The sequence below is a fragment of the Vulpes lagopus genome, chromosome 19 (assembly GCF_018345385.1).
Source record: "Vulpes lagopus strain Blue_001 chromosome 19, ASM1834538v1, whole genome shotgun sequence".
NCBI classification, from domain to species: Eukaryota; Metazoa; Chordata; class Mammalia; order Carnivora; family Canidae; genus Vulpes; species Vulpes lagopus.
Window position 1 is genome coordinate 36,523,307 of NC_054842.1, and position 25,651 is coordinate 36,548,957.

At 48.5% G+C, this 25,651-nt stretch overlaps 1 protein-coding gene across 2 annotated transcripts in view; it reads right to left on the bottom strand.

Moving 5' to 3' along the window:
* Positions 1–24,770, bottom strand: part of NMNAT3 (nicotinamide nucleotide adenylyltransferase 3) — a 121,461-nt gene extending 96,691 nt beyond the window's left edge. The window contains exon 1 of one of the 2 annotated variants that reach the window (XM_041734231.1): positions 24,554–24,770. The gene's annotated coding sequence lies outside the window, so the exon portion shown is untranslated. The remainder of the gene's footprint in view (positions 1–24,553) is intronic. The other variant, XM_041734230.1, reaches the window with a different exon arrangement.
* Positions 24,771–25,651: the final 881 nt, after the last annotated feature.

Here is a 25,651-nt window from a genome sequence, read left to right on the forward strand (position 1 = left end):
TCTCTCTACCTGGAATGCTCCCATCCATATCGTCTCCTCCAATTCTCCATAAATGAACAGCACCATTGTCCAGTTGGTTGTGTGGTAGTGAGTCTGGCCCCGTTTAGGAGAGGATGCCCTAAAACTCATGTAGCACTGAATCCTAGACACTCCACTTCCTCGCTCTTTCTCTGACCTCCCTTCTCATCCTCTCTGTAATGCAGGACCCTGGCCTTCCTCCCACCTATGGGGCCACGTCCTCACAGAGGTGTCCTGCTCCCCACTCCCTGGTGTAGCCTGGTCTGGCTGCACGCTGCAACTCGTCCCTCCCTGGCTCCCCTCTGTCCTCTGGCTTTCTGTCAAGGCAGAAAGGTGGCCACATAAGCTTTTGCTCCTAGGACTGAGTCTTCGGCCCTAACCCAGCAGTCACCTGGCCCCCAGGTGCCGCAGAAGCTCTCTTGCCCAACCCTGGCTGGCTGGTAGAGCGGAAACCAATGGTCAAAGCAGGGAGTCAATCAAAAAAGGTCTAGGCAAACTTTTGCTTTAAACTAAACCTATGCAGGTAAGTGATTTGATGCAGGACCTACGCTTTGTTTTTGGAGCAGGGACCGGCGCTTCACAAACCCTATCGGGTGGTGACAATTCCCCATTCCAGGTCTTTTAGGTGGAGAGGGCACCTAAAGGTGTACAGGAAGACCACGAGGATGGAATCGGTCTTGACTTTCAGACTCCCCTGCCTCTGCCACCACCAATCTTGAGTCCAGTTCTTTCCTCAACACCCCACAGGATGCAGGGGTGGGGGGGTGGGGCACTGTCACCTTTTCAAGTCTCTTCAAGCACCCATTCCTCAAGAAACCCCACTCTTCCCTTTTATACTCACAATCCATTGGTGTTTGTAATATTTAATGTTTAATAAAGTTAGGTGTACTTACTAAGTACAATGGGCTGACACATTCGAGAAGCAACACGGATGACCGGTCGGCAGAGCACGGACTCCCGGGCCTGCGGGGCTGGGCCATGTGGACAGCTGAGCGCATGTGGGCAGTGTACACACCTGCCACCCCCACCGGATTACGGACTCCAGGCCCAGAGAGCCTGGCCCAGCTCCCTGTGTTTATGACCTCAGTCTAGCACAGGACCGGAGCATAATCTGGCCTTGGGAAATGCTGGCTGAATGGAGAAATGAAGCCCCTCACACATCAGCCCTTCCCCAGCTCCAGAGACTCTTCTAGCAAATCCCAGCTGCCAGATACTTCCCCTCCCTATTCGGACTCACTCACCGCCCATCACTTAGTCAGCCGTGCGGCCTAACTCAGACCCAGATGCAGGGGACCAGGGGCATTCTCCAGTCCAGCCTCACGGTTCTCAGGTCAGGGAGATGGAGACAAGCTAAGAGATCTGGCCAGGGGCATGTGTGACCAGCACTTCTCCCCCCACCTCCCAGTTTGGGCTCCTTTCCTCTCTTGTTCCTGGGTCCCAGGGGCTGGCAAAGCACATGGCACACGCAGAGTCCCATGATGGCATAGCCCAGCCAAGGATGGCTCTGGAACATCCCCACTCTGCCTCAGTGGCTTATAGGTGAGACCCTTAGGGTGGCAATCACACCTGCCCCTTCTTCCTCCTGGCTTGGGGCATGCGAGATACCTGATTAGCTTCAGCAAGTTAACGTGCAGATAAGAATTAAGTCAACTTCAAACCACGGGCCTAATTTAAATGTAAACCTTGCACTCCTACTGACCCAGGAGTCTGGAACTGACTCGAAATAAGTGCGGTGATGAGAAAGCCCCCCGCTGGCCGACGTGCCCACTCACTAGGCAGAGAGCCGGACTCCGGCTTACAGAGCCACGGCATAAACGGACATAAACTTGCTTCCTGGGCTCACAGACATTTCATTAAAAAGACTGACCTCTTTTTCATGCTGAAAGCATTTGTGTGGCCTTCAATCCTTGCGATTCCATCACAGAAATAAGATGCAAAGCAGTGAACGCACTGCTGTCCTGATTGTGGTACCGAGGCACGCAGAATATAAGACAGAAGAGAAACCATGAGGTCTCTCAGGCCAGTTTTGCTTTTGACTTGAAAACCGGGCAGGCCCACCTCCTGATCTGCCCCTTCGTTTATCACCAAAATGAACATGGACAGAGAGGATCCAAACCTTCCCACTGGCTGTGCAATGCACTGTGGGATTTATTTTACCCATGACTATGTGATAACTGTGTGTTTTTTTAAAAAAAGATTTTATTTATTTATTCATGAGAAACACAGAGAATGGCAGAGACACAGGCAGAGCGAGAAGCAGGGTCCATGCAGGGAGCCCAATGTGGGACTCGATCCCAGATCCCAGGATCATGACCTGAGCCGAAGGCAGATGCTCAAACCGCTGAGCCACCCAGGCGTCCCAGAACTGTGCTTTTTAAAGACAAATTTGAAAACTGTTCTGGGGCACCTGGGTGGCTCTGTCCGTTAAGGGTCTGCCTTTGGCTCAGGTCATGATCCCAAGGTTCTGGGATCGAGCCTTCTCCATCTCCCTCTGCCTGCTGTTCCCTCTGCTTTTGCTCATGCTTTCTCAAATAAATAAATAGAATCTTAAAAAAAAAAAACTGTTCCAAACTCCACTGCCATTAATAATCCCTTCCTTCTGTAAACATCAGTCAGCACCTGCTATATGTCTGAGAGTATGCCAGGAACCAAGGAGACAGCAGGATAAGCTACCCACTGCCTATAGGATTCACCTATTTTTGGTAAGGAGGTGGATGGGTTGACCAACGTTCATAACCCAACGTGGTAAGAACTGGCATAGATAAAAAGAGAGGGAGCCTGTGTGCACAGAGGAGTATCTCCCACCCAGCCAGGCTGGGGGAAGGATGCAAAAGGAATATGAAAGTGTTCCAGGAAGAGGCAATAGGTGTTTTGGGTTTTGAAAGATGAACAGGAGGTTAGGCAGGTAAATCAGCTGGGAAGAGATAACAGCATCTGCAAAGCCTCACTCAGCCTGTGGGAGGCCATGGGTGTGTGTGTGTGTGGATGGGCTGCAAGAAGGTCAAAAGAGTAGCCAAGATGGACGGAGGGAGGGTATGACAAGGTTCACCACCGCCAGGTTGCCAAGGGCCTTGTATTCTATATTGACAAGATCAAACCTGATCCTGATGGTGACGGCTGGGGAGCCCCAACATGATTTTACACAGGGGAGTGATCAATCCACAAACGATCACCTAAGGGTCCCCTGAACAGCTGAGCAGCATCCAGGGACGTCTTCCTTTATTTGCTGCTCTTGAGGCAACAGAACTTAAAAGCCTCATTAGCAGGCAGGTCTCCCAACAAACAACTAAGCCTCTTTGCCTTCCATAATGCCCTCTTTGAGGCCACAGCTACTTTCAACTGCATTCTAATTTCAAGAAGTGATAAACATATGCTCATGTTTCCATTTACAAGTTTTTGATTATCAGCCTGGCATTGTAGCTGCAAATTACCCATTTTCTATTATAATTATTTTTACTTCTCTGGATGAAGAAGGAAAAGAAGCACTTTTAAATTACTGAAGTGCCTGAGCCACAGAGGGAGGGAAGAATTAAGCACTGCTGCAGCTTTTGCCAATGGCAATATAATAGCAAGAGTTTGAAAAATGGAACGCAAGCTGGTGGGCTGTGTCAGACCAGACCTTCTGGAGAGGTACATTTGCTCACCATGAGCAGTTTACCTAAAACCGGGCCCAGACTGCAGCAAACTAGGGGAGAGCTCAGCTGGGGCAGACCTGCTGCCCCAAGGGCTCTCCGCAATGATTTCTTGAAGACTGCATGCTTTAGGTGACAGGCACAGCCCCTGTACTCTCGGGCACAAACACTTGCTTTTTCTGCTTCTAGGAGGAATTTTTAAAAGATGGGATTGTCACTAGTCAGATGCATTCAAGTGACTGTGGCCATACTATGACTGGAATTCACAAGGATGCAGCCACAGTCACTGGCATCGCTGACCCCTCTCCCAAACCAGATGCAGCACAGAGCTTTGTCCGGCTGTCTTTGTGTTCCAGCCTGGGCTGGCTGGGACGGGGATGAGGAAGCATCTTGGCAATGGGTGGGAGGCAATGAATTCAGGTCACTAACTGAGGTGAAGAGGATGCTAGCACGCAAAGTTGCATGCCTACTGGCAGCTTAATGTCCCATTTAATTGGCATGTAACATTAATTGACAGAGTAGCATGTAAATAAGAACGCGACCAGTGGCTTTGTAGCTTGGAAGGTGCTGTTGGTGACTTTGTTTTAAAAGCATAGCTTGGATGAGCTAAAAAGTTTTAATATTGCAATGACTTGCTCATCAAGAAACCGTGCCAATCCCTGGGTGGCTCAGTGGTTGAGCATCTGCCTTTAGCTCAGATTGTGATCCCGGGGTCCTGGGATCAAGTCCTGCATCAGGCTCCCCACGGGGAGCCTGCTTCTCCCTCTGCCTATGTCTCTGTCTCTCATGAAAAATGAATAAAATCTTAAAAAAAAAGAAAAAGAAAAACCATGCCAATCATCCAAATTCCTAACATCTTCCATGAGCAACTGTGCTCAGTCCTGGGGATGAGAGTATGGACAATGCCTGCTCTCAAGGCACTCACTCTAGTGGGGGGTCAGGCATGGGAAAAAACCAACAAGTAGATACTTAAATGTTCAGAATGCCATTTGTGGTCAAAGCAAAAACTCTTATCATTGTAGCTGTGGAAGTTCTAAATATTGCGCTCTCTTCACATTTTAAATCCTCATAGATGACAAAAGTAAATAACTATCACAGTAAATCAATAACAGTAACAATGAAAATAGCTAAAAGTTACTGTTTGAGGCATTTTTTATGCACTAGGCACTTTTTAGGTCTACTAACTCCTATTTTCGCAGCACATCTACTGTGCCTGTTACTACACTGCCTTTTGTGTGTCTTTAATCTTTGCCAACACTGTACAGAGAAGTATTACCATTTTGTTTCTGATGAGGACACTGAAACCTGGGGCTCTGAGGCTCAGGGCTTGGCCAAAGATGTGAGGCTGGAAGAAGCAGAGCAAGGACAAGCTCCTGTCTGATCACAAAGTCCAGGTCATCTCACTCCCCACTGCCTTTGAAGGCTCAGAAACCAAGAGGGGCTCAGACTGCCCTTCCATGCAAGCCCCAGGCTCTTTGGTATTCAAGATGGACTCATTCACTTTTGCAGGAAACAATAGATGTAATCAGCATATTAACCATCCTTTAGACATCAATCATAAATTCTTCCCTCAAGAGTAAGTAAATTGCTCTTCTCCTTTCTGTGTCTCTCAAGATCCTTGCATGAGTAGGGAAAGGTAAGAGCAGTTTAGCGTGCAGGTGCTCCTCCCTCCACAGCAAAGGCAAGGGGGCTTCCACTCAAGCAGGGGTGCATCACAAGGGTGCGTGTGTGTGCGCCATGAGGAGTGGGCTGTCGCTGCTGGGGGTGCGGTGGGTAGCAGGGGTGTTATACAGGAGCATATGCTACAGAGGATCTGTGGGCGCTTCTGTGGTGGGGAGTCTGCCATGGAGGTGGGTCTCTGGTGTGTCTCAGGGGGAGGTGTGCTGTGGACGTGGGGAGGGTCAAGGGCAGGTGATAGAGATGTACTGCATGGTGTGTGGTGCAAATCATGTTGGTGGGGGGGATGTTTCAGGGGGGTGATGCTGTGGGGGTATATCATGAGATGGGCCATGAGCATATACTGTGAGGTGTGACCTGGGGGTAGTGTTGGGATTGTGCTGTGGGATTACAGCGTGGGGGCGAGGGGCTGTGGAGCTGTGTCACAGGTGAGCTGCGCTGTATCATGGGGGTGTGCTGAGGGTATGGAGGACCCAGCAGGTCCCTGGTCGTTGCTGGGGGCCCCCCTAGAGAACCCACTACCAGGCCTGAGAAGGCTGCCCTTGCCTCTGCCCCTGCCTGATTCCCATGATGGTAAGCTCATGCCCCAGCATCCCAATTTTCCCCCAGCCACATCTGGGCTCAGGATATCCAGTGAGATACTGGGGCATTAACAGGAGCCTAGGAAGCCCCTTCTCTTCCTCACTCACTCCTACCAACCTTTGGTGGCAGGGTCCAGCTGGTGTTTGCAGGTCACATCTCCACAGCCTCTGCACGGCCCCTCCCCCCAGGGCTCACAGTCAAGGCAATGCTCCTGAGGACCCTCCAGGCCACAGCACAGGTGAAGGAAGGAAAGGCCCTCTGCTTTTCACCTCTTATCTGGGCCCAGCACAGGGGGGCCACACTGCTTTCCTAATCCAGCAGCCTCTCTTAAGGACCCCAGTCCTTCCCTCCTGGTTCCCCCTCTGGTCCTCCAGCCTGTCTTCCACAGGAGCCTCCTTGGCAAGACCCACCAGAGTGGCAATTGTTAGAAAGCTCAGGCATGTGGGTGGAACGCTTGTTTATTGTTCTGAAGGTATATGCCCATTTCCCCCCAGTCTTTAATGTGAAAGCTTTTCATGCATGCTGCAAAGTTGAGAGAATTTTAAAATGAACACCTGGATATCCCCCACCTAGAGTCTACCTTTAAAGTCTTATGATGCTTGCTTTGCCACGTGTCTACCCCTCTATCCATTCGTCAATCCACCTTAATTTTTTGATGCCTTTCAAAGTAAGATGCAGACAGCAGTACACGGCTCCCTAAATGCTCTGGCATGCATATGATTAACTGGAGTTCATTAATTTGCTCAGTGTTCTTTTTTTCTTTTTGAACATACAATCAAATAAATGCACACATCCTGAAGGTCACCATTCAACAAATTTTGACACGTGCACGCACTCACATAACTTCAAGCCTTAGGAAGATACAGAACATCCCATCACCTTAGAAAGCCCTCCTCTCCTGTCCCTTCGCACTCAATCTCCCTGTCCCCCTTCCCCTAAGCAACTCCAATTCTGAATTTTTCCACCATAGGTGAGTTTTGCTCATCTATGCGTTAGAACTCTAAATATAAATGGGATCATACAGTGTCTAGTCTCGGCTGGTTTTGGCTCAGCATAATGTCTGAGATTCACCCAAGTGGCTGTGTGCAATAGTAGTTTGTTTCTTTTCTTTGCTGAGCAGTATTCCATTCCTGGGCTACACCATGGTTTATGGATTCTTCTAGGTAAAGATGATCTCCTAGTTGAAATGACTCTGTTGTGAAGTCAGTCACATTTGTATTCTTGTAGCCAGAAGATCAGGTGTATTCAGAGGTAGCACAACCCTACCTGACCTAAGAGAGGGTGAAGGACAGAAATAATACATTCCATCACCCTTGTGAAAAATGTAAAAAGTACAGTTCCAGAACAGAGACTCCCAAAGTGTGATGGGATGTAAGAGGAGTGCAGGCAAGAACTTGTTATGTGTTTACAGGCATGTCCCTTACCCAGCCTGTGAAACTAGTTTTCCCATTGGAAGGTGACATATAGTTTGCTTTTTAAATGAATGAATTTACATGACAAAACTTCATTTAAATCAGTATTAAATATACAAGGAGTTAAGATATGGACAAAATCATGACCCTTGTATACAGATTCCTGAGGTGTAGGAAACAGTCCCGAGAGCAGGATACAGTCGATCCTGGATGCACATTAAAATCACCTGAAACTTTTAAAAACACTCATGCATAGGTCCCACCTCCAGAGCCTCTCATATAATTGGCCAAGGTGTACACGAGCATAGGTAGGTTTAAGAAGCTCCGCAGTCAATGCTCACACGCAGCTGGGATGGAAAGAATGGTCTGGAAAGCTGCCGTTCTCCAAGTGCGGTCCCTGGGCTGGCAGTATCAGCATCACTCGGGTACCTATTGGACATGCAAAGTCTTAGACCCCACTCCAGACCTCCTGAATCATTAACTGGAGCTGGGGTCCAGCAACCTGGTTCTTCACAAGTCCTCCAGGTCGGTGTGATACAGCTCAAGTTTGAGAACTACAGCTCAATGGGCAAGTGGGACAAACCCTAAAAGCAGCCCTCACCTAGCTCCCGAGACTGACGTCTATGCTGTCATGGCACCAGTGCAGCCAAGGTTAGCCAGCTCTGCTAGACTTAGCTCCCAGGAAGCCCTTCTCTTCCCTGAGACAGATAGGGTGGGGTGGGCGGAGGCCAGGTGGTAAGCAGCTGTTGACCAATTACCAAGGGGATGACATCCTGGCGCCCACCGTGTCTTAACCTCAATTAATCCACAAGCCAGTTAATCAGCCCCCAGAAACTCAAGTGTTGACTATAATTTTATTTTCACCATGATTTTTGATTATCACTGACCTCCTTCCACTCCATTACCCTTGTTAATTGAGAATTGACTATGCAGTTAAAATGAATGTTTCCTCCACTAACAGAGCTGTACCAGATTCACCTTAAAGTCCCTTGCAGCTCAAAAAATGTGATGAGTCCACGGATATATTGATCTGATACAATTCATTTCACCAAGAATTTATGAAATTACCACTCAGAGGTCACCTATTATGTGTTCATATGTCCAAAGGCTTACAGGAAAGAAATCGAGTTTTAGTTGAAGAATAACACTGTATTTAGAGAGCGAGAGCAGTGCTTGGCCAAGACTGCTCAGTAGGTTAGTAGCAAGACTGCTAACCAGTAGGTTAGCAGTGAGGTCTGTACTAAAAGATGCCCAACACAGTTCCACAGATTTGGCAAAGTCCTTGGAAACATAAACATTGAGAAGATAAGGTGAGAACAGACACTCCGGGGGCTGCTCCTCTTCACCGGCTGGCTGTTTTGATAAGGAAAAAATAAAAAGAAAGAGGAGGCTAACAGGAGATCAGGAACCTGATTATCTATTCCAACGCTAAGTTTGAAAAATGAACTTTCATGTAGAACCCAAAAGATTACAGAATTTGCCAAAGAAAATGTGCTAGGGAATGTGCAGCGACAATGGAATTCCTAGTAAGTAGCATGTACCATGAGAACATGCTTGACAAAACACCACAGTCCTTTTCTGTAGGATAACACAGCGAAGGGATAACGCCACTATGAAGGAAAAATCACCCTGCCTGTGGAAGGACAGTCACACACTGCGGGGAGTCCTTCAGTGAGCACGCATTAAAGAGGCCTCGGCCAGCTGTCTCTTAGTTACTTGACTCAGCACTGACTATAAACAGCTCGACCAAAGCAACTGCACAACTGGGAGGGTCAGAACCAGGTCCTATATAGGACTTCCTCTCCAAGCTGGCTCCTCCTCCAAGGACTGTCCCCACCAGGCCCTGTCACGCCTCTCTACCTCTGCCCCCAAGCTTGTCCCTACCACTGTGGGTCATTTATCTGTGGGTCTCCAGAGTGCAGAGCTGTGTCTAATTTAGCTTGAGACTGAGTACATCCTAAGGGCTCTGTGAATGATTTTTACGGAAAAACAAAACAAAACAAAACAAAAAAACAACTTTTTTTTTTTATACAGAATTACCACATACAGAGAAGTAGACGTAACAGCATAATGAACTGCGACACAGAGGTCTCCAAATGGTCATTAACACATTTCCATGTTTACTTCATCTTTTTTCCCCTGGAAGCATATTAAAGCACATTATAAAAACCATGACATTTCACCTCTAAATGCTTCAAAAATAAAGGACGCCTTCTAAAAATAGGAGAGTTTCTTATTTATCCGTAATATGATCACTCCTGATAAAATTAACAGTAATTAAAAATCTGCTCAATATCATCTAACAGCAGTCTGAAGGTCAGTATATGCCTTCTGAAGAAAGTAAAGGTGGACACGGTTGCGGTAACCCTGAGGGACCCACCACAGGGCCCAGGAAGCAAACATGTGCCACCTCTGTCCACCCGGGCGCTCCACCATTCCCAGGGGTGCAGGAGGGCGTGGAAGGCATTCCCTCGAGGGGAGTCTCCTTCCAGAGACCCTAGGGACCTTGTTCCCACAGGCCACCACATCCAAACACAGCACTCCTATGCTCTGTCCAGTCAGCCCATGGGTGGGTCATCTCTCTTCTACTCAGTGACCAGCTGTGCATAGGAAGCTGGAGCTGGAGTCAAATGAACCTAGCTTGTAGTCCCAGCTCTGTCACTGACAGGCTGTCTGACCTTGAGCAAGTGGCCTAACCTCTGTTTGCTCCTCTGTAATATGGGAAATAAGGAAATAAGGCCACTTCAGAGGGCTGCCGTGAAGACTGAAGGAGACCGTGGCCCAGGCCCTGTCAGGGAGCACCCAGCATACTGCCCAGGCTATAACGAGCTCACCCAAGTTTAGATGCTGACACTGTGGCAGTAATTATCTTTAAGGACGGGGATCCCTGGGTGGCTCAGGGGTTTATTACCTGCCTTTGGCCCAGGGTGTGATCCTGGAGTCCCGGGATCAAGTCCCACATCGAGCTCCCTGCATGGAGCCTGCTTCTCCCTCTGCCTATGACTCTGCCTCTCTCTCTCTCTTTGTGTTTCTCATGAATAAATAAATAAAATCTTTAAAAAAATAAAATATTAAAAAAAAGTATCTTTAAGGCCATAGGGCAACCAAAGGCATTAGAGTGAGCCAGTGTTGGGCCAAGAGAGAGGCCTCATCCTACCACATCTCTGAGGCTGGTCTCTACCAAATGGAAGAGGTCGTAGGGTCAGGGTCAGCCCTTTCCTAGCTCCTGCTCCCTCAGTGTAGGATGGCACTGCCAGATGGAGTGCTGAAGAACTGGAGGAAGGCCTGTGGACTACAAGAGTAGAAAGGTTCTCTGTCAGGGGGCCTCTGGTCACCTACCTGGGCCAGCTGGTGTCTCCTACTGACCTCCTAATAGCCCTGAACCTCACCTCAGAGGCACCAACCTTGGCTCTTCAGAGTTACCAGCCATTGGCTACTCCGCCTTTACTCCGTATTAATGATCACCACTGCCCAGCACCAGCACCAGCACCACCACCACCACTGTCCACTACCAACACGACTGTTTAGCAAGCATCCACTATGTTCTGGGAGCTCTGCCGGGTCATTTTCAAACCTTATCTCCCTGCCTCAATGCTGCCATTTTTTGAGGCAGGTGTGACTATCTGAGATGTAGTAGTTTTCTGTTGCTGCTGTAACAAATTACCCCCAAACATAGTGGCTTAACACAACACACATTTTATTATTTTACAGTGCTAGAGGTCAAAAGCCCAAAGAGTCTCGCTCATTAAGATGAGGGTGTCAGCAGGCGTGCACTCCTTTCTGGAGCTCCGGGGGAGAATCTGCTGCTTGCCTTTTCCAGCTGTCAGGGGCTGTCACATTCCTTAGCTCATGCCCTCTTCCCTCTGGCAAGCCAGTCATGGCTGACCCAGTCCTTCTCACACTGCACAAATCTGACTGACTCTCCTGTCTTCTGCTTTCACTTACAAGAATGTTTGTGACCACATCGACCCATCTGGACAACCCAAGATAAGTGTAAGATCAGCTGATTAGCAACCTTAATTTCATCTGCAACCCAAATTCCCCATGCCATGTAACCTACCTAACATACTCACAGGTTCCAGAAATTTCTGGAAGGCCCTTATTGTGTCTATCCACAGGTGAGGAGACTGAAGCTCAGAGAGATAATGCGGCTTACTCAACGTCACACAGCTAGTAAGGAATATCAGACTCAGGAGTGAGATTATGTGGACTCCAATCTAGCTCCGCTCTCACTACTTTGCTGTGTGACCTTGGACAAGTCACTTAACTCCTCTGGCCTGTTTCCTCATCTATAAAATGAAAAGTCTATCTAAATGCTAAGATTTCAGGATGCCTGGGTGGCTCAGTGGTTGAGTGTCTGCCTTTGGCTCAGGGCGTGATCCCAGAGTCCCGGGATCGAGTCCCACATCAGGCTACTTACATGGAGCCTGCTTCTCCCTCTGCCTGTGTCTGCCTCTCTCTCTCTCTCTCATATGAATAAATAAAACCTTTAAAAAAATAAAAAATAAAAATAAATAAATGCTAAGATTTCTTCCAGCAGAGGATCTGGGCCTTCCCTTCACAATACATATGGATCATAAAGTTAAGGACCCCATGACACCCTCACCTGGTCTGTCCACACTGACGAAGACTCAAGTACTGACCATGAGAGGAAGAGATATTGACTTGGTCATGGATGGACATCCTTCTGTCTTCTGGCTGGAATTTTCTAAGGTTTTTGTCCTGGGAACCATGGAGACATGGACTTAAGGGCACCCACTGACTTATACCAAACCCCCCTTCCTAGCAACCAGGCAAGGCTTTAGTCAACTACTGTGTTTTCCTACCAATTCCCAGCTTAGAGGGGAATAAAGATTAAGGTTTCTTTGTACAATGGAAAGAAAAACAGTAGGGAAATCAAATAGCAAACATACAGGGACATACAGGAATATTTGTTGAGAGTTCCCAAACCAAGGCAGAAAAAAAACACTCTTGGGCAGCCTGGGTGGCTCAGTGGTTTAGCGCCACCTTTAGTCCAGGGCATGATCCTGGAGACCCAGGATCAAGTTCCACATCAGGCTCCCTGCGTGGAGCCTGCTTCTCCCTCTGCCTGTGTCTCTGCCTCTCTCTCTCTCTCTCTCTCTGTGTCTTTCTGTGTCTCTCATGAGTAAAATAAAAAAAGGAAAAAAGCTCTTTTTTGGTTTTTTAGAGATTTTTTTATTTATTTGAGAGAAAGTACGGGCGCGTGTGCAAGAGAAGGGGAGAGAGGCAGAGAAAGAGAGAGAGAGAGAATCTCATGCAGACTCTCTGCTGAGCTTGGAGCCCAATGCAGGGCTGAATCTCAGGACCCTGAGATCATGACTTGAGCCAAAATCAAGAGTCAGACACTCAACCTACTAAGCCACCCAGGCACCCTGCTCCTCTTGTTTTTGTTTTCCTAAAGATTTATTTATTTATTTATTTGAGATAGAGTGAGAGTAAGAGGGAGCACGAGCAAGGGGAGAGGCAGAGGGAGAGGGAGAAGCAGGCTCCCCGCTGAGTGAGTGAGATGCCCAAGGAGGACCTTGATTCCAGGCCCCTGCATCATGACCTGAGCTAAAGGCAGACCCCTCACCGACTGAGCCACCCAGGCACCCCCAGAGAGCTTTCTTTAAAGCAATAAGCACAACTGTTATTTTCGTTTGTGACGAAATTAGAGGATGGGGAACACAGGGCAGCCAGAAACCTCTCCCTCCTTCCCCCCTCCTCAGTACAGGCCTCCTCTGTATGTTGTGGACACAGAGCTCCTTGAGCTACAATGCCACAGTGTGCAACCTCTGGGTGGTCGTGGGTCCAATGTGAGGAGGCAGGGGAAATGCCAGGATGGGATGGGAGGTGAGGTATATGGGAAGAGGATGCTCATAATTAACTACAGCTCTCAAGGAAGGCTTCCAGTGTATTCTCTCCCATGAAAGACAGCACATAAATGCTATTCACTGCAGTAGTGTCTGCAACAGTCTGGTACCACCCGTAGAGAACTAATTAAGTAAACTAAGGTAAAGGCACACAATAGAATACTCTGCATCTGAGTGAAAGTGTGAGAGGGAGGGAGAGGGAGGGAGGGAGGGAAGGAGAGAGAACAAGAGAACCCTTTATGTACTGATAAGGAAATTTCTCCCAGATATATTGTTAATCAAAAAAAAAAAAAGAAAGAAAGAAAGAAAAAAAAAGCACAGAACAGAAATATAAAAATACCTATAAACTGAAAAAAATGTAAAGAAACATAACAGTGGTTGTCTATGAGGAGGCAGGCGTAGGGGATGAGAAAGAACATTTTCACAGTATACATTTATACTTATTTCTTCTTAACTTTCCAATCAGGTAAACATGTCACCAATTCAAGAAAAATAAAAAGAGAGATTTAAAACAAAACAGAAAGCTGTGGCCTTCCAGGTAGTTCTCAAAGGAGCAGTCAGACATATGTGGGGACTATGACAGGATGTATTTTCCAGCACAGCCACAATGTGACCTGCCTTCCATTAAGAGGTTGGTCTATGTTCCATCGCCCTGAAGCTGGGCAGGATGGTAAATAGGGCAAAAGTGACACCAGGAGACTTCTCAGGTTGGTCCCCTAGGATATCTATTCTTAGAATCCAGCTGCCATGCTGTGAGGAACGCAGGCTGCATGATGACGCATTCCAGCCAACAGCCTGGCCCAGGTCCCGGCCACCAGGCCTTGAGATAGCTCTGCCCCCCACCCCCACCCCACTACCATCTAACTGCCACTGAATGAGAGATCCAGAGTGAGACCAGCCCAGCTGAATCCAGTCAACCCCTGGAACTGTGAAAGATGCTAATTAAATTCCTGTTTTCTTTTATGCCCCTGAACTTTGAGGAATAGCTCTCTTGGGTTTGTGCCTTTGTCTTACACTTCATTTTCTAAGCTGGAAGTCTTCGGACAAACTTACAACAGTTTACCTGTGACCCCAAGGAGGTAGCAGAAACAACCTGAGAGGGGCAAGTATTTGGCCTGTGAAAACAGGAATCACCTAGAAAAAGTGAAAGATGCTGACTCTGGATGCCTATGGGAACCACAAGAGGCACCATTCAGCAGGCTGCCAGATACAAAGGTCTGGGCAGAGAGGGGGCATATGGAGATGGGGCTGCAGGAGGCACCTATGTAAAGGTGATGGATGAAATCATCCAGGTGGAGTGTATGGACATGTCAAGAGAAGGCCAAAGAGAGAACCCTGGGGCTCAAAAATGCCAGCAGAGAAAAGGCAGCAGGGAGAGAAATCGAAGAAGAAACAATCGTGCAGGAAGGAGGAAAATCCAAGAGAGAAGAGTTCAAGAGCTGAGCATGGTCAGAGTTACCAAATGTTGTACAGAAGATACATACAGGGAAAGCCCAGAAGACTTGGCAATGTGGAGGTCACTGGTAACCTACCACAGAGCAGCCCTCCTGAAGTGGGAGGGGAAAAACATTAAACCTGCAATGCATTCCCATTAATACAAATCGCTTCAACCGAACTTTATGCAACCAATCAGCAAATAATTTGGGGCTTCCTGTTTTATTTTCTGAGAAACACTGGAGGAAAAAATAAGAAGAAAGGAAAAACATCAAATGCTCAGGGTAGAAGAAAAGAGGGAGACAAACGTTGGCACACTGAATAACCACCACCTGCGTGGCAGAGACACAAGTAAAAAGGCACAGGGTGATCAACTGCCTCTTGCATTCATCCTTGTTTTGTTTTTGAGAGAGACTATGAAAGATTCCTTTGTTGGCCGTTCACAGCAATGGCAAGGATGAGCAAAAAAGTGAGCAAGAGCATGGAGACTGCACAGGCTTCACCCAGTGACCCAGTACTGACGAAGTGCCATGGCTGCAAGGAGCGCCCTGCAGAGGACGCAGGAGGATGCACTGAGTCATGTCTGCCATCCACACAGGACGCAGGAACAGGGCATGAGCACCAGATGCTCACCAGCTCATCCTTTGCAGAATGCATGTTGAACCATAGCTGAACAGAAAATGGCCACATTTCTCTAAAACACTGGGATCTTGACTCTTTTCTCTACACATTCTAAAAAGCCTATAACTCAGAGCAAAGGGTTTAGCCACTAAACTCTACTGAGCCTGCGACATGAACAATCTTAAATCTCTTGGAATAAGGCCTTCATTTGTAGTGACAAATATGCCAAGAGAGTTAGTAATAATAAGTACATGAAAAATGTTTCTAGAATCTGCATTATGCCTCAAAATTTCTGCCACTATTCCTCCTCCATGCATAGAAACAAACAAACCAAGCATATAAAATGGATGGAGAACCACAAAACTTAGAGTGAATTAAGTGGAAATGTCAACATAACCATTTTGTAGGCCTCAGTTGTGAGTAGATATCTTGATGAAGAGCTTACTAAATCTTTAATTGGAGGTGGAGTATTTCTACATAAATGCAATGACTACAAAACATCTGTCATAGTGCCTAAAGCCATAACTACAGAAATTCTCTCCCACCCTATGGTATTAGTGTCAGTATGGTGAATCCAGTATTAATATTAAAACACGGCACTGGAGATAGAATCATAGGTTGACAAACGAGTTTAAATGTGGTCTCCCAATGAGTTTTTCTTTTAAGATCATCTTCACGTAGTATTTGAGAAATAAGAGAAAAAAAAAGTCAAGGTACAACAGAGGTGGAAATATTACCATGATAAAGATCAATCTTATTACACACTCAGGCAGGCCCTCTTCTAAACTGTGGAGTCTCAAAAAAATAAAAATAAAAAAAATAAACTGTGGAGTCTCAAACTGTACAGCTGTGAACACTAGCATTCCACTAGTGTTAAATATTAATAGGCTATCCCAGTTCACAGGGATAAATATGGTAATGGTTTTCTTATTTAAAGATTTCTTCCCACAATTTTTCATAAACTTCTGGGGTTGGTTACCATTTAACACAGTCTTCAATTTAGTATAAAAGGGTCTCTGATTCGGCACAGAATTACGAATCTGGTTATTTTCAGCTTAGAACATTGATAATGTTCATGGTGCTTAGGGAAGAATGTCACAGCAGACCCTGTCAGTGCTGTGCCCTGAGCATTCAGGCCTGTCTTTTGTTTTGTTGTTGTTGTTTTAAGATTTTACTTATTTGAGAGAGAGTGTTGCATGGGAGCATGAGCAGAGGAGAGGGGCAGAGGGACAAGTAGACTCCCTGCTGAGTGGGGAGCCTGATGTCAGGACACTGAGATCATGAGCTGAGCTGAAGTCAGATGCTTAACTGACTGAGCCACCCAGAAGCCCCTCAGACCTCACTGTTTTAAGGCAAGCCAGCTTGACTTCCACGTGCTAGCATCTGCATCCCTTTGCTCTGATGCTTCACCTGACAAATGGAAACTTCCAGAAGCCCCAGAGAATTAACTCCACGTAAGGAGCAATACTCACCCAATGATGGACTGCAGTAGTGCTTATATATTCAGCCCACACACCCCAGGACAGGCTAACTTTGGGACGGGTGTTCTACAACGGCTGCCAGAGATTCCTAGCAGATTCAAACTCCAATGGTCCACACCAGTGACCTGCTCAGCAATGTGCTCGCCTGGCTCATTTCCCTATTTTCTGCTAGTGCTTCATGGGATTTCCTCCCAAATCAATCACCAGACTCAAAGTCTTGTCTCAAATAACGACGTATGTTATGATGTGCCAATCTATAGCCGATTGAATGAGTTTGAGAACTGCTGCTTTAGGACATACCACTGGCCCTTGCCAGTGCCAGGCAGAGAGGATACATGGGTTTAGGGCCAACTAAGGGGGAGTTGGTATTAAGAAAACAAAACCTAGTCCCAGAGGTACTGGAGTACCAGTGCCTGAGCAGGACAGGAAGCCAGAATGACGCAGGGCTGCCCCAGATAACTGCTGACCTAAGAACTACATGTGTGTTGAGGGCAGAGGTTGCTGAAACTTTGCCAACAAAGCCCTCGAAGACTCTAAACCCAAATCTCCTATCCCCATCCCACCAGTGAGGAGCAAGAATGAGGGAAGCTAGCAGAAGGACACGAAGCTACACGTCAGGGAGGAGCAGCAGCCTTCTTCACCATAAAAACCCCTGAGAATCTGAATCTACAAGCCAGAGTGAGCACATCTGCAGGCCACTTAGCTAGTGGATCCAGAGTAGTCCTTTGCCCAGAGACATGGAGGCAGGGAGCCAACACTGACTTTAGAAATTATTGATTGAAAGATTTAATCAAGAGAAGGCCATAAATGCAGTGCCCTTAAAACTGCAAACATAAAGGTCATTATTTAACTTGGCTTGTTTTAGGATTTTTTTTTTAAAAAGATTTTACTTATTTATTCATGAGAGATACAGAATGAGAGAGAGAGAGGCAGAGACACAGGCAGAGGGAGAAGCAGGCTCCATGCAGGGAGCCCGACGCAGGACTTGATCCCGGGTCTCCAGGATCACGCCCTGGGCTGAAGGTGGCACTAAACCACTGAGCGACCCGGGCTGCCCTTAGGATTTTTTTTTTTTTAAGAAGAGTCAAAATGCAATATAGAAAGTTTGAAATGTGAAAAAAAGTTATCCCTAGTTCCTTGGTTCTAGAGCAATCCTTGGTTGCTCTGAGGTATCCTTGCAGACTGTTTTCCTGAATGTGTACTGATCTTTATAGTTTTAAGTACTACATAATATTCCATCAATCTGTAGTTTGACTATACTCTCCCATGCTCTGTATTCAGGTCACTTCTAAGTTTTTACCATTATAAATAATGATGCATCTTTACACAGTGGCTTTTTTCACTTCTCAAATTATTTTCTTAAGACAGAATCCCAGAAGCCCACCGTTTGGTAGTATTTCGGGGACCCCTGAAACAGGCAGCCTTCCTCCTTGTATCATCTGCAGTCCTCCGATTGCTCATAAAATACAAAGTGGGTAAAACACTGGCATCCTTCTTTTCTCTTTCTCTCTCTCTCTCTCTCTCTCTCTCACACACACACACACACACACAGGAAGACAAGGTTGACCGACAGCATTGTAAAAATTACATAGGAGGAGACCAGATGGGAGAAATGAAAAGCAAAGCAGTCTTTCATACTAAGCATAGGGTCCGTGCAATAAACACTCATTTCTGATCTTTCAAATGAACATTTGAAAGTGGAGAGTAATTTCAAGTTAGACTCCTACACACTAATTCACGTAACAGGCATTTTGCCCTAATAATCACCTGCTCACAGAGAGACTCCTGGCCTTTTAAAGCCTGCTCTTTACCTGGCCTGGTGCGATTCCCTTCCTGACACTGTCACTCACTCTCTCCCACGGGCAGCTCACCAGGCCCAAGTGTGGGTGAGCTCCATCACTTGTTTTCATCATCCTTTTCCCTCCTCACTTACAACGCTTTTCAGCGAGCAGACTGGCTGATAGCCGAGCTGCTGATGGCTGCGGTTAGGATGCAATTAGGCTGAACTGCGTTGCTCAGCCTTGGTCAGCCTTGCTCCGCACTCCCTTCTCTGTCAAACACTGTGACGAGGTGGGAAGGACCAGCATCAAGGCACTAAACCCTTAGCGTCTGCCTTCAATAATTGTTAGCTGTGCTTCTGCAAGTCAGTTCCGACGCTCCTCCCTGGGCTGTGTCCTGCCTTGACAGTTCACTTCCATAGAAGGAAGCAAGGGAGGGGGACGGATGGAAGGTGGAAAGGCAGGAAGACTGGCTCTAATTTAAAACCATCTTAGGAGCTCTAAAAAGTTATGGGTTGACTGATAGACACATTTACTTCCCAGAACCTTTCTTCGTAAACACCTACCACTTAACGCACACTTCCAAAGGGGAATAAATACCGTCGCTGTGTGTCAGCCTCATGGGAGGGAGATTTCCAGAGCTGCTTCTTTCCTCCACGGCTCAGGGCCACGCGATTACAGCCCCGTTAAAGCTGCACCCTGAGAACACGGCAGTCACACCCACCAAGACTGGCCTTCTCAATTTGCGCACAGCAATGCTACTTTGCTCCCTTTGCTTCGGGGAAGATGGTAGCTCATCTCTTGTAATAAGGTCCACATCTGAGACTGGTGGGGATCCAAGATGTATTTTGTCGTCAGCTCTGGCCAGACAAAATAACTCTCTAATAATATTCAGTCATGAAGACAGAATGGTTCCTGGGGCTGTTTGGATCATGTCTTATTAATAACACGAAAACCTGCCTTTTGGTGTTATTTTCTCCTTGTTCTCATTGGAACTGAATGGGCGTGAAGGCAGGCATGGTGTCTCTCTGGAGGACTCTGGTTCTTCATGAAAGATGGTGCTGGGGCACCCAGCTCTGCAGGGGTAGTCCGCCCTCCTGGACAACAGTGGTCAGCTTTACACTGTCCTCTCGGTGGCAGGTCACTAGCTCCAACGTGATGGAATCTATGCTGGAACCTCACTGAGCCTGTGCACCCAGGGATATCAGAGAAAGTGAAAACAGGCTTTCCCACAGATCCTGTCACTCAGAAGGCAGAGGGCTCCAGGGGCCACCCCCCAGATTTACCCTCAGGCGAGCCCGATGCCTGTTTGCCACCACTACCCAGTAGATGTGTGAGGCTGAGGACTGCAGCATCCAATGAGATAACATCCAAGGAGAGGCTCTGTTAACTCCAAAGGGTTAAGTAAATTGAACATTAGCATTCTTCTGCCATTTTGAGGCTGAAGCTAAAGCATGATTACTTTTTAAAGTACACACCAGAATTTAGAGAAAAATGCCATCCACCAGTCTTCAAAGGCATATAAATGAATGAGTATAAATAAGCCTCCAACCAACGTTTATGGACATGCTTTATGCTGATACTGACCAGATTTCTGTACCTGTCCCACCTCTTCACATTCTTCTAGCACGCCAGCTTCTCCTTCCTGACAGTGAATCCAGGTTATAACACGACGTCATGTGTTTATGTGCTTAATTCTACCTTTCTTAATAACCTGTCTTATGATGTCTATGGGCCCCTGGAGGGTTGAGACTGTGTCACTTTGACTCAGCATTGTAATCCCCAGGACCCTGCCTAAAGGAAGGGAGGGAGAGTGGGAGGGAGGACAAGGACCCAGGCACAGAGCTGGTTACCAGGAACACTTGGTGCAACAGCTATGGAAGTGCTCACAGCCCAGCAAAAAGCAAGTCCAGGTCAGCTGGAGAAGGGCATGCACAGCAGGGGTGCCCACTGCCACTGTGGGAAGGAAGGGCCAATTCAGAAAAGCTTCCCTTGCAATAGGCTGTGTCTCTACAGCTGTTCCAAGGACTCCGGCTTTAGGGGCAGTTCTGGTCAGGGAGGCATGGCGATGCAGATCAGACCTACACTGGAGAGGAGGCCAGACCCAGAGATGCCACTCCTAGGGAGAAAGAACAGATAGTTCTCACTTCCAGAAGTCGCGGCCACCCTCATCCAAGGCACTTTCATCCAAAAACCCATCACGGAGAACCTTAGATTTCCCCAGATTCATACTAACAGCCGAACGAATGCCTTTCTATTCCTATTTCCTGGACTGAGGCTATGGGTCTGTGGGCATGTGAGAGAGACAACGATGAGGGAGCCATAAGTCCACTGTGCTTGGTTAAACACCACCATGCAGAAGTGCGCGGCTAAAACAGTGGGGTAGGAGCTGCCATCCCGAGGCCTGCCCTGCAAAATGGGATCCGTCTGTCCTCACCAGGGAACTATGATAAACGAGCAAAGACAGACACTGGTCAGGACAATCCACTTTATTTAAGAGCTTCGACAGCTGAAAGTGGTTTTACATAGAGGCATGGAAGATTTATCTAGATGATAAAATACCTGAACTTGAAAGGCACATAAATTATCAATTTGCAGGGTTTTTTTCCTTTTAAGATTTCACATAGTCAAATGCTTTAAGTAATGAATGAAATGCACATAAAGTTGATTTCATTTCACAAGAGTTGTCTGGCTAGTGTCTGCAGAGAGTCTTTGCTTCTAGATGGGGTTGAGCTCCAAATCAAAGCCACCCATCTGTGTCTGTGGCCTTCTGTTTCCATATCTCGGAGGAGATCGTTTGTAGGACTGATAAATATGATAATAATAACAGCAACTGTAACGGCCTGAGCACTCTCCATACGGGGGTCTGCACACTAGGACAGCACTTCATATTACAAGCATCCCATAATACTCCTAACAGCCCCAGGAGTTCATACAATGGAGAGAGGACTTCAACTACTTCCCTTTGGGCCTCAAGCTCCCTAATTAGTTCTTTCCAGCTCATCTCTTAACTAGGCAAGAGACCCTGCAGGAAAGCATCCCTGATGGGAACTGAAACTACCCCCTCAAGCCATCTGGACTGCCCTGAGCCAGTATGACCCCATGACGCACCCCTCGACACTGATCACCCCTCGACACTGATCGACCTGACCTTTACTGCCCACCTGCCTATACCCACTGACCTTTGTCCCACATTTTCCTTATATAAACCTGGGAGTGTTTTTGACACTTTGGCAACAATCTTTAAGATGTTAGTCTGCTGTCTCCTGAGTGTTGGCCTCACTGAAGTAAATTCCTTGTTTCATTACCAATGGTCCCTCTGCCTTGGGACTTTGTCCGCAGTGAGAAGCTGGAAGCTGGATCCCCCCCTCCCTTCCCAAGTCAGGTACTCGTGCATCTTTGCACCCCAGCTACACAATGATTCCCATTTTCCAGATGATGCAAAAGCTGAGCTTTAGAGAGTTTCTACGATGCACGTGAGGTCACACAAGCAATTTTATCAGACTCTAAAGCTGCAGTGTTCACCACAACACGGCAACATACATGAAAATACTTGGCCATGAGCAAGTACTTGAAAACACTAGCTCTTTTGCCTATCTTCACACTCCTTTCTTGTAATCAGCACACTTTTAACACCCAGAAGCTTGCCTCTCGGGTTTAGGTTCATCCATTCACCACTCATTCTGGGCCCAGTACCCCTCTGCAAGCAGGATTTACAGGGTGGCGTTCTCCAGCTCTAAGACCAGTCTCAGGCCATTACCACACCCCTACAAAGGTCGAGGGCAGTATGACGCAGGGGCAGACCCTCACAGGGGACCCACACTGAGCTGTGGGGTAGAGATACAAACTGAACAAGACAATTTTAGATCTTTTTCACCCTGGTCCCCACCTCCTCCCATATATATCCCTTAGCTTTTGCCCTGTTTCTCTGGCCAGAGACCTCAAACTCCGGGCCTTCTGACAGTGTGGCTCCCCATAGGCCTTTTATCATGCAGAACATTCCTTTCTCCTCTGGGCCGAAGCTTTCCGGTAAAAGCAAGGCCACAGATAACCCACCCTCCTCAGCTAATCGCCCTGCACAGACCCTCAGAGCCACCTCCTCACCCCCACCCCCCACAGTCCTCCTGCCCTGTTTCACCAATTTTGGCCCAAAATAAGGAATAAGAACAATAGTATCTCAGTACCACCTTCCTACGTGTTAGGCACTGCTTGATGTATTTTAGGTACACTAACTCATTAAATCCCATAATCATCCTCTGACCTAGGCTCTATTATTATTCCTATTTTAGTTCATTTAGGGGAAGAGGGAGGGAGTTAATATTTCTTCAGGGCCAACTGTACACCAAGCACTGTTAAGCTTGCACAATCAGAGGATAGGTGACCTGCCCAGGGTCTGTCACAGAGAATTGAAGTAAGAAATAAGAATCGGGACCCAGGTCTCCAACTGCCTGGCCTATGGTTCCCCTTCCCTTCTCCATGGCTGGCACTGCCATGGTCTGCAAGGGGAAACAGAGTGGCTGCACAAAGACACCCTTCTGTTAACACCTGTCCTCTGTTTTTATTACCACTACCCCAAAACTGTGCCAGACTCCTCTGTCAACTGTGTTCCCCCACTGTCTGGGCCTCCCAGCCAGTTTTCATGGAGCAAATCCTAAAGTCTACAGCAACTGTGTAAACAGAGCCTAAGAAATCTGGGATCCTTCAAGCCAATAAAATACACGAAGAGGTGGACACGAAGAAGGGACACTTCCCTGAAGTGTCCAACCCCTCCTAAATCCCTGGAGTTTCAAGATCTGAGGGGTTACTGCCTCTGGGGAGTTGTTTGGCCAGCTGTAGGGGGTGATACCACCAATGAAAATGAGCAAGCAACTGATGGTTGGAACATGAGCCTTATGTTCTGGGGGCTCGTGGAACTGACAATAACAGATGAGGCTCTCTGGGAAATGGGTACCTGGCCGGAAGCAGAGGGGCACTCCCAGCAAGGCCAGTGGGACGGAAGCCCTCCACCAGGCTCCCAGAGTACTGAGCCCACAAGCTGAAACTCAGTTTACTTCCCCTGGCCCATCCTCCATGAGCTCCAGGAGGGCAGGCCCATGGCAGATTTCTCTGAACTCTCAGAGCCAGTAGAAAGTGAGTACTAGTTAAATGCTTCCAGAATAAAGAGCCAAAGCGGGCATCATTTCAGGGAACAGAACAGGCTGTTTTGAGGGATTCTACTCAGACAAGAGAAGTAGACTCCAGGAGAGGGGAAGGGAGTCTGCTCAGAGGCAGGCACACACCTGAGTCCACGTCAACATCCTTCTCCATCCAGAAACGTTTTCACCTGTACTTCCCTTACTCACCCAGGGCACACCCCCTAAATCCTGTAAATTCAACACCTCAATCTTCTATGAATAGGCACCTCAATCTTCCTCCCCCTTTTGCAGGGCAGGAAGTTGAGGAACTGGCTTCCTCCTAGCTCTCTGCAGGCAGGCCCCACAGACCCTCCTTTCCTCAAACAAGCCACACTGTCTCCTAACAAAATGTGTTTACTCTGTGGTTCTGCACCCTGGACCTGCTGGACTCCCGCTGAAGTCTGCGCTCCAGCATCCTGCAGAGGTAGAGACCGCGGTGAGAGGCTGTCCGGCACCCTGCACTATCTACCCAGCTCTCAGCGCAGTTCTAACCGCTTACACTGTGTGTGTAGATTATCTACCGGCTGTAGGTCTTTCCACTAGACTGGTGGGCTGCCCCGCCGAGGGCACCACGTCCGGACGCCCAGCACTTGGCCCGGTGGCGGGCACTCGGGGGCACACGAGAAGGACCTGCTGGCCACGTCCTTGCAAGTGCAGGCAGCCAGAGCGGGGAAGGTGGGATCCGAACTCGTGTCGGCCTGCCTGGGGTCAGAGCCAAAGGAGCAGTGGGCGCTAGGCTGACCTGCCCCGGGGCGTCCAGGCGTCCACCTGCCCCGGAGCGCTGCCCGGCTCCGCACCCCGGCGCCACCTGTCGCCCCCGCGCCCAGGTGTGGGCCGGCGCCCGCGGGGGCCAAGGCGGGCTGGGGCTTACCTGCGCGTGGCGGGGCTCCGCAGAGGCTCTCTGTGAGCCTCGGGGGACTGCCAAGGACTGGGGTACCTGCCGCGCCGAACCCCGGCTTCCGGAGGGCAGCGTGAGACTGCGCCTGCTCCCGACGCAGCTCGGAGGCCCCGCCGCCCCGGGACCGGCCTGCCCCGCCCCCGCGCGCGCGGAGAGGGGGGCGGGCCTAAGGCGAACCTGACCCCGCGCTCCCGGGGCGCCCCGCCGTGGGCGGAGCCAGAGGAAATCAGCCCTGCGCCCCGCCCCCTTGGGGGCGGTCCCTAAGGAAACCAGCCCTATGCCCCGCCCCCTTGAGGGCGGTCCCTAGGAGACTGGGCCCTACGCCCCGCCCCTCTCCGGGGCGGTCCCTAAGGACACCAGCCTGAGCCCGCCCCCTTGGGGGCGGTCCCTAGGAGACTGGGCCCTACGCCCCGCCCCTCTCCGGGGCGGTCCCTAAGGAAACCAGCCCTGTGCCCCGCCCCTTGGGGCGGTCTTCAAGGAAACCAGCCCTACGTCCCGCCCCCTTGGGGGCGGTCCCTAAGGAGACCGGGCCCTACGCCCCGCCCCTCTCCGGGGCGGTCCCTAAGGAAACCGGCCTGAGCCCCGCCCCCTTGGGGGCGGTCCCTAAGGAAACCAGCCCTACGCCCCGCCTCTTCGCTCCCAGCCCCGCCCGCCCTCCCCTTCCCGGCTCTCCCCCGGGGACCCTTTTGTGTTGTGGGGCCTCTAAGCATTTTAATTTTCCTGCTTTGTATTCCATTTTATTTCTTCTTTCTATGTCCCTGTTCTTAAAAGATCGAATTAAAAGAGCAAAGCAATGCATGAACACTCTTTACAAAATAAAGTTATCTAAATGTTCTTATAATGAAGGCAACAGGCCCTTCTCCCTTGCTCCCCACACACAATCTTTTATATCAGTTCCTCCGTTTAGCTCTTCTGGTGGTCACCCCCTTGTCGCTAAAAAAAAAAATAAGCTTACATAGCGATTTCTTGATTTATCTATTGACTTTCTGCCATGTTAGATGAGGATTTACTTTCTTACTGTGCCCCTGCTTCCCTTCTCCTGACAAATTTACACCTCTATTCTTAAGTCTT